The sequence below is a fragment of the Budorcas taxicolor genome, chromosome 15 (assembly GCF_023091745.1).
Source record: "Budorcas taxicolor isolate Tak-1 chromosome 15, Takin1.1, whole genome shotgun sequence".
NCBI lineage: Eukaryota > Metazoa > Chordata > Mammalia > Artiodactyla > Bovidae > Budorcas > Budorcas taxicolor.
This window is the reverse complement of record NC_068924.1, coordinates 44,171,770-44,179,100: the sequence shown is the minus strand read 5'-3', so window position 1 is coordinate 44,179,100 and position 7,331 is coordinate 44,171,770. Positions and strand designations below refer to the sequence as shown.

Below are 7,331 nucleotides of genomic sequence, written 5' to 3'. Positions count from 1 at the left end.
CATCCAAAAAAGATGTCCTTTTCATTATAAGGGACTGAACGCAAAAGTAGGAACTCAAGAAACACCTGGGGTAACAGGCAAATTTGGCCTTGGAGTACAGAACGAAGCAGGGCAAAGGCTAATACAGTTTTGCCAAGAGAACACACAAGTCATAGCAAACACCCTTTTCCAACAACACAAGAGAAGACTCTACACATGGACATCACCAGGTGGGCCAACACCAAAATCAGATTGATTATATTCTTTGCAGTTAAAGATGGAGAATCTCTATACAGTCGGCAAAAACAAGACCAGGAGCTGACTGTGGCTCAGATCATGAACTCCTTATTGCCAATTCAGACTTAAATTGAAGAAAGTGGGGAAAACCACCAGACCATTTAGGTATGACCTAAATCAAATCCCTTATGATTATACAGTGGACATGACAAACAGATTTAACGGACTAGATCTAATAGAGTGCCTGAGAACTATGAATAGAGGTTTGTGACATTGTACAAGAGACAGGGAGCAAGACCATCCCCAAGAAGAAGAAATGCAAAAAAGCAAAATGGCTGTCTGAGGAGGCCTTACAAATAGCTGTGAAAAGAAGAGAAGTGAAAAGCAAAGGAGAAAAGGAAAGATATACCCATTTGAATGCAGAGTCCAAAGAATAGCAAGGAGAGATAAGAAAGCCTTCCTCAGTGATCAGTGCAAAGAAATAGAGGAAAATAATAGAATGGGAAAGACTAGAGATCTCTTCAAGAAAATTAGAGATACCAGGGGAACATTTCGTGCAAAGATGGGCTCAATAAAGGACAGAAATGGTATGAACCTAACATAAGCAGAAGATATTAAGAAGAGGCAAGAATACACAGAAGAACAATACAAAAAAGATCTTCATGACCCAAAAAGTGTCCTAGTTTCATTCTATTACAAGTGGTTGACCAGTTTTCCCAGCACCACTTATTAAAGAGATTGTCTTTAATCCATTGTATATTCTTGCCTCCTTTGTCAAAGATAAGGTGTCCATAGGTGTGTGGATTTATCTCTGGGCTTTCTATTTTGTTCCATTGATCTATATTTCTGTCTTTGTGCCAGTACCATACTGTCTTGATGACTGTGGCTTTGTAGTAGAGCCTGAAGTCAGGCAGGTTGATTCCTCCAGTTCCATTCTTCTTTCTCAAGATTGCTTTGGCTATTCAAGGTTTTTTGTATTTCCATACAAATTGTGAAATTATTTGTTCTAGCTCTGTGAAAAATACCGTTGGTATTTTGATAGGGATTGCATTGAATCTTTAGATTGCTTTGGGTAGTATACTCATTTTCACTATACTGATTCTTCTGATCCATGAACATGGTATATTTCTCCATATATTAGTGTCCTCTTTGATTTCTTTCATCAGTGTTTTCTAGTTTTCTATATATAGACCTTTAGTTTCTTTAGGGAGATATATTCCTAAGTATTTTATTCTTTTTGTTGCAATGGTGAATGGAATTGTTTCCTTAATTTTTCTTTCTATTTTCTCATTATTAGTGTATAGGAATGCAAGGGATTTCTGTGTGTTGATTTTATATCTTGCAATTTTACTATATTCATTGATTAGCTCTAGTAATTTTCTGGTGGAGTCTTTAGGGTTTTCTATGTAGAGGATCATGTCATCTGCAAACAGTGAGAGTTTAACTTCTTTTTAAAAAACGAACGTTCAAATATCCCTCAACAGGAACAATTCTCAGAGGACATGAAATTTGGAAACCACACCATTGTGACAGAGTGCATCCTTTCAGGGGTTAACAGAGGATCCTACACTTTGTGTCATCTTTTTTGTGCTATTTCTAGGAATCTGTGCTGTCAGAAATGGCAACCAACTCCAATACTCTTGCCTGGAGAATCCATGGAGGGAGGAGCCTGGTAGGCTACAGTCCATGGGGTCTCAAAGAGTCAGACACGACTGAGAGACTTCACTTTCTATGCAGCCACCTTAGTAGGCAATGTCAGCATAATTATTTTAATAAGAAACTGTTCCCAGCTTCACACCCCCATGTAGCTCTTCCTCAGTCATTTGGCTTTTGTGGACAGTGGGTGTACAGCATCCATCACACCTATGATGCTTATAGGATTTCTGAGACAAGGAGTGACCATCACTGCTGCTGACTGTGAAGCCCAACTGTGTTTTGTGGTCATGCTTGGGTCAGCTGAGTGCTTCCTGCTGGCTTCCATGGCCTATGACCACTATGTGGCCATCTGCTTGCCCCTACTCTACTCCACCCATGTCCCCCAGAGTCTGTGTTCTCTTGACTGGGGCTTCATAACTGGGTGGATGTGTTAATGCTTGCACATTTACTAGTTGTTTATTGACTCTGTCTTTCTGTGGACCAAATCAGATAGATCACTTTTTCTGTGACTTCTTCCCTCTGTTGAAACTTTCCTGCTCAGATGTCTCCCCTATCAAAATTATCCCTTCCATTTCTTCTGGATCTGCCCTTGCAGTCACTGTGTTTGTCATAGCTCTCTCTTATGTCTATATCCTCAGCACCATCCTGAAGATGCGCTCCACTGAAGGAAGACACAAGGCCTTCTCCACCTGCACCTCTCACTTCACCACAGTCACTCTCTACTATGGAACTATTACCTTCATTTATGTGATGCCCAAACCAGCTACTCAGTTAAGCAGAATGGAGTGGTATCTGTTTTCTACACAGTGGTGATCACCATGTTGAACCCCCTCATCTACAATCTGAGGAACAGAGATGTAAAGGAGGCCCTGAGAAAGGCAAGTGTCAGAATATATTCTTAGGATTTGTTCTTAACATTTCTGATGACCTATAAATTTTTGTTTACCAGTAGCATACTTGGAACCTATCAAATACTGATTTACTGTTTGCTTAAAATGAAATCATAATACTTCTTATTCTCCCTTGTATGCACTTATAAATCAGTTGGTAGACATCTTGGAATTAGTAATAATGATAGCATTTTCACTATTACGTATTAACACCTGTAGATGCCTAGAACTTAATTTAGCAAACAATAATTTCTACTTATAATATGCCAGGCCCTATTCTAGCACAATGGTATATTAGCTGGTTTATTTCTCATAAAAATCCTATAATGATAGTTCTATTATTTCTCTTTGACAAATAAATTATCTGGCACACAGAGACATTAAATAGATTGCCCAGATTATGCAGCTAGGAAGCTGTGCAATCAGCCTCTGAATCTAGAATATCTGAGTCCAAACCACAATGTTTCTTCATTTAATTCTCATGCAATCTCATGATGCTGCTTACTAACAATTTACCTTAATTTTACAGATGAAACTGCTGAGTCTCAGAGATATTCAATGATTTGTTTTGAGACATATGGACTCAAGTCTCTGATTCACTTGGAATCAAGTCCTCTGATTCCATGCATTTGATCTACTCTATAAATGACCATCAGTTCAAGGACTTCAGCACTGTTACTGATCTAGAGGATTTGAATAGGACAAGTAAGCCTAAAACTGTTCTTTTAAATCAGTCTTCTGAACAAACTCTGCTACCAAGTAAGTCTAAGTTGTGAGGACTCCAAAAACAAAGATGAGAATGGAAACCTGATTGATTCATATCTATAGAAAATAAGGTCTGGACACCACAATCACATGATTTGACTGGAAATCTAACCATATTTAGCTCAGATGGTAGAGAATCTGCCTGCAATGACGGAGACCTGGGTTCAGTTCCTGTGTTGGGGAGATTCCTTGGAGAGTGGATTCCAACCCACTCCAGTATTCTTGCCTGGAGAATCTCATGGACAGAGGAGCCTGGAAGCCTACCATCCATGGACTTGTAAAGAGTCAGACATGACTGAGCGACTAACACTTTCTTCTAATCATATTTAAGCACATGTTACAAACAAATACTCCCATTTGGAATAATGTAGTTTTCCTTAGCTGTAGAAATTTAAAAAGATATCTTTGAAATCTAAGCATTGCAGTTAACATGCTAACATTTATAGTTCCATATGCTAGATGTAATAAAAATTAATTCCCCATTAATTAAACTAGAAGTGTTGCCTAAGATTGTGGTAACTGTAATACTTACATAATAATCTACCCTCATTTACATCATCACCATGGGACTGGAATGGTGAAGAGGGATTTTTCTGGAGTTCAAAAACTCCAAATTCAATGTGAATACTGAGACAACTTTTTAGAGCATCTGAAAGCAAGACAGATTATAAAAATCCTTGACTCAGTATAATGGGGTGAAATAAGTGAGGACTGGGAGACATAGAAAGAAGCAAATGGGATATTATTCATAATACATTGCTAAGTTAGTGGTGCTAAGTATTGAAGTTTTTCAACTGTGGTCTTGGAGAAGACTCATCAGCTTCAGCTGGAGTTCCAATAATTTGGCCACATAATGCAAAGAACTGACTCATTGGAAAAAACCCTGATGCTGGGAAAGATTGAAGGCAGGATGAGAAGGGGACAACAGAGGATGAGATGGTTGGATGGCATCACTGACTCGATGGACATGAGTTTGAGTAAGCTCCAGGAGTTGGTCATGGACAGGGAAGCCTGGTGTGCTATAGTCCACGGGGTTGTAAAGAGTCAGACATGACTGAGAGACTGAAGTGAACAGAAGTTAAAATGTACAGTATGTATCATATTCTGGCAAATTTTAAGTGAAAACATACAATGAGTAAATGAAGCAAGGATAAATTAAACATGTGAAATGATCAAACAATGTATAAAGGAAACTCTCTAACCACACTTCTGACACCAACTTTGTGGTCTTTTTCCCCCATACCAACCAACTGGAATACTGGTATGTTCTAAATATCCAGACATCAAACTCATGCTTTATTCTTTCATTCAATTGTGACACTAACTGCCTGGAGGTAGGGTCAGACTTCACAGATTTAAGGCTCAGTTCCACAACTCTGCCCTCCCTTCTGACACCAGTTAGTTGCAAGTAATGCGTCCTCAAGGTCCCCACACTTTTGTCCAACTTGGCTACAAAGTCAAGGATTCCCACAGGCCTCTTCCAGGTGTGAGAGTTTGCTAGAATGACTCAACAAAATTCTCTGAAGCATCTGCTTACATTTACCAGTTTAACATAAAAGATATTATAAAGGATAAATTAACAGTCAGATGGAGAGACACACCACACCAGGTCTGGAAGGGTCTCCAGGGCAGGAGTTTCTATCAGCAGGAAGCTGAAGTGTATAACCCTTCTAGCAGGTGGATCTGTTGACCAATTTGGAAGCTCTCTACCCCATAGTTTAGGAGTTTTATGGAGGCTATGTAAAAAGTCTCCAGCCTCTCCAGCCTCACTGCAGAAATGCACATGAACATAAAGTCCAAGTTTATAATCATGGTTTGACCTTTTTGATGACCACTCCTCATCCAGAAGCTCTAAAAATCCCACCAAGAGTCTTCTTATTCAAACAAAGACACTCCTATCACCTAGGAGGTTCCAATGGATTCAGGAGCCCTGCGTCAGGAACTAAGGTTAAATAACAAATATTTGAACAAAAGATGTTTCTAGCACCCCTGTCATAAGCAAATTACAAGAGTTTTAGAGCCCTGTGTTAGTAACAGGGGGCAGAGACCACAGATGTATTTCTATTATCGCACAATCCACCCCCTGCTATGTGACTATGGAACCCTCACAGCAAATGACCATAAAGAATGAAGTTACTGGCATATTATTAAAATTCCATTGGGTCATTAATAACCATTCAGTTCATCATCATAACATATGAAAAGGTCCCCCAAGCTTAGGCTATTCAGATTTTCAGGCTTTCATTTGATCTTGTCAGGTTCTAAACACAGGAGTAGCCTCAGCAGTACATGGCTTCACTCTCTCAGGCATCTGTTTTGAGCTAGAAGTCAGAATTATCAATTGCTTTGAATCTCTTTTGAGGCATTAATAGAATACTGAATTTTTGATAAATAGCAGTTGCAATTGCCCTGTAAAAATCCCAAGTGCATATTGACTCACATGACTTCTGGAGCTTTAATTATGTGAACTCTCAAGTCCTGAATACAAGACTAGCTTCCCTCTGGGGATTTTGGACCCATAGTTCAGAGGTCAGTGTGTTCATAGGTCTTTTGTATTTTACCTGAGTTATCACGTGAGCATTGCTAATTATGGAATTATGTGACAAAAATTTTTCAGATCTGTTAATATTTACAGATATCTCTTGGCATATTTATTATAGCAATTCTGGGGGAAGGTTAAGAAGGAGACCTCAAACATTGACAATTTCCTGCCACTGTGACTTCCAACTACAAGAGGAACATTTAATCAAGGCTCTTTGGTTATATTACATGTAGATGTGGGATAGTCAGGTTACCCTGGTAGGTCAGCTGGTAAAGAATCTGCCTGCAATGCAGGAGACCTTGGTTCGATTCCTGGGTCGGGAAGATCTCCTGGAGAAGGAATAGGCTACCCACTCCAGTATTCTTCCTGGGGAATTCTCATGGACAGAGATGGTGGGGTACAGTCCATGGGGTTGCAAAGAGTTAGACACAACTAAGCAACAAAGCACAGCACAGCAGATGGGATAGTCATTCATTCATTCATTTATTTCAAAAACACTAGTTGAGCTCTTAGAAACTGAGTAAGCACTGAAGAAATTTTGATAAATTGAACAGAGATATAACATGTAACAGAGCAGAGTTCTCATGTAGTTTAGATTTTAGTGGCAGAGATATTAGGGAATAAATAAACATTATAAATATAGAACACATTAGTGGGTAGAAGACACAAATCAATTGGGTTGCTATGACTTATAAAGGGTAACTGTTGGTTTGGGTGGTGAATCCTTGGTGAGCGTGACAGGAAAGGCCAGTTGGAGGAGGTAACAGTTGAGTACAATGTTGAAAGCTAAGAAAGACCCACTGACATGGAGACTGGAGAGAAAGCTGCATACAGAAAGCAGTGCATGCAAAGATTCTGAGAATCTCAAGAAATAAAGAAGCTGTGGCAAACCAGGAGGAGAGATACACCGAAAGGATTGATCATGCAGTGCTCCATTGGCCATGGGAAAATATTTGAATTTCACTATAAAAGGAATGGAAAGCCATTAAATGTTTTTTAACTAGTTCCAATGTGAATGTTTTTTAAAGAGCATTCTTGTTGTTAATCATAAGAGGGAGAAGGGGGAGCAGGGAGCAGTTAAGTTATTAATTAAGATCTGAGATGCTGCTGCGTTATGCTAGGGTGGTTACAGTTTTGTTGAAGAGGAATTCACCTATTCAACATGCAGTTTAGGTAAAGATTCAAAAAGGACTTGCTGACGAATTAGTGTGAGAGGTTAAAATTAAAAGAAGTTAAGAGGACCTCAGAAATTTGGGGGTTTA

General features: G+C 39.1%; 1 pseudogene; it reads left to right on the top strand.

Annotated features, from left to right (window-relative positions):
- Positions 1 to 1,733: 1,733 nt before the first annotated feature.
- On the top strand, positions 1,734 to 2,774 carry LOC128060211 (olfactory receptor 491-like; annotated as a pseudogene).
- Positions 2,775 to 7,331: the final 4,557 nt, after the last annotated feature.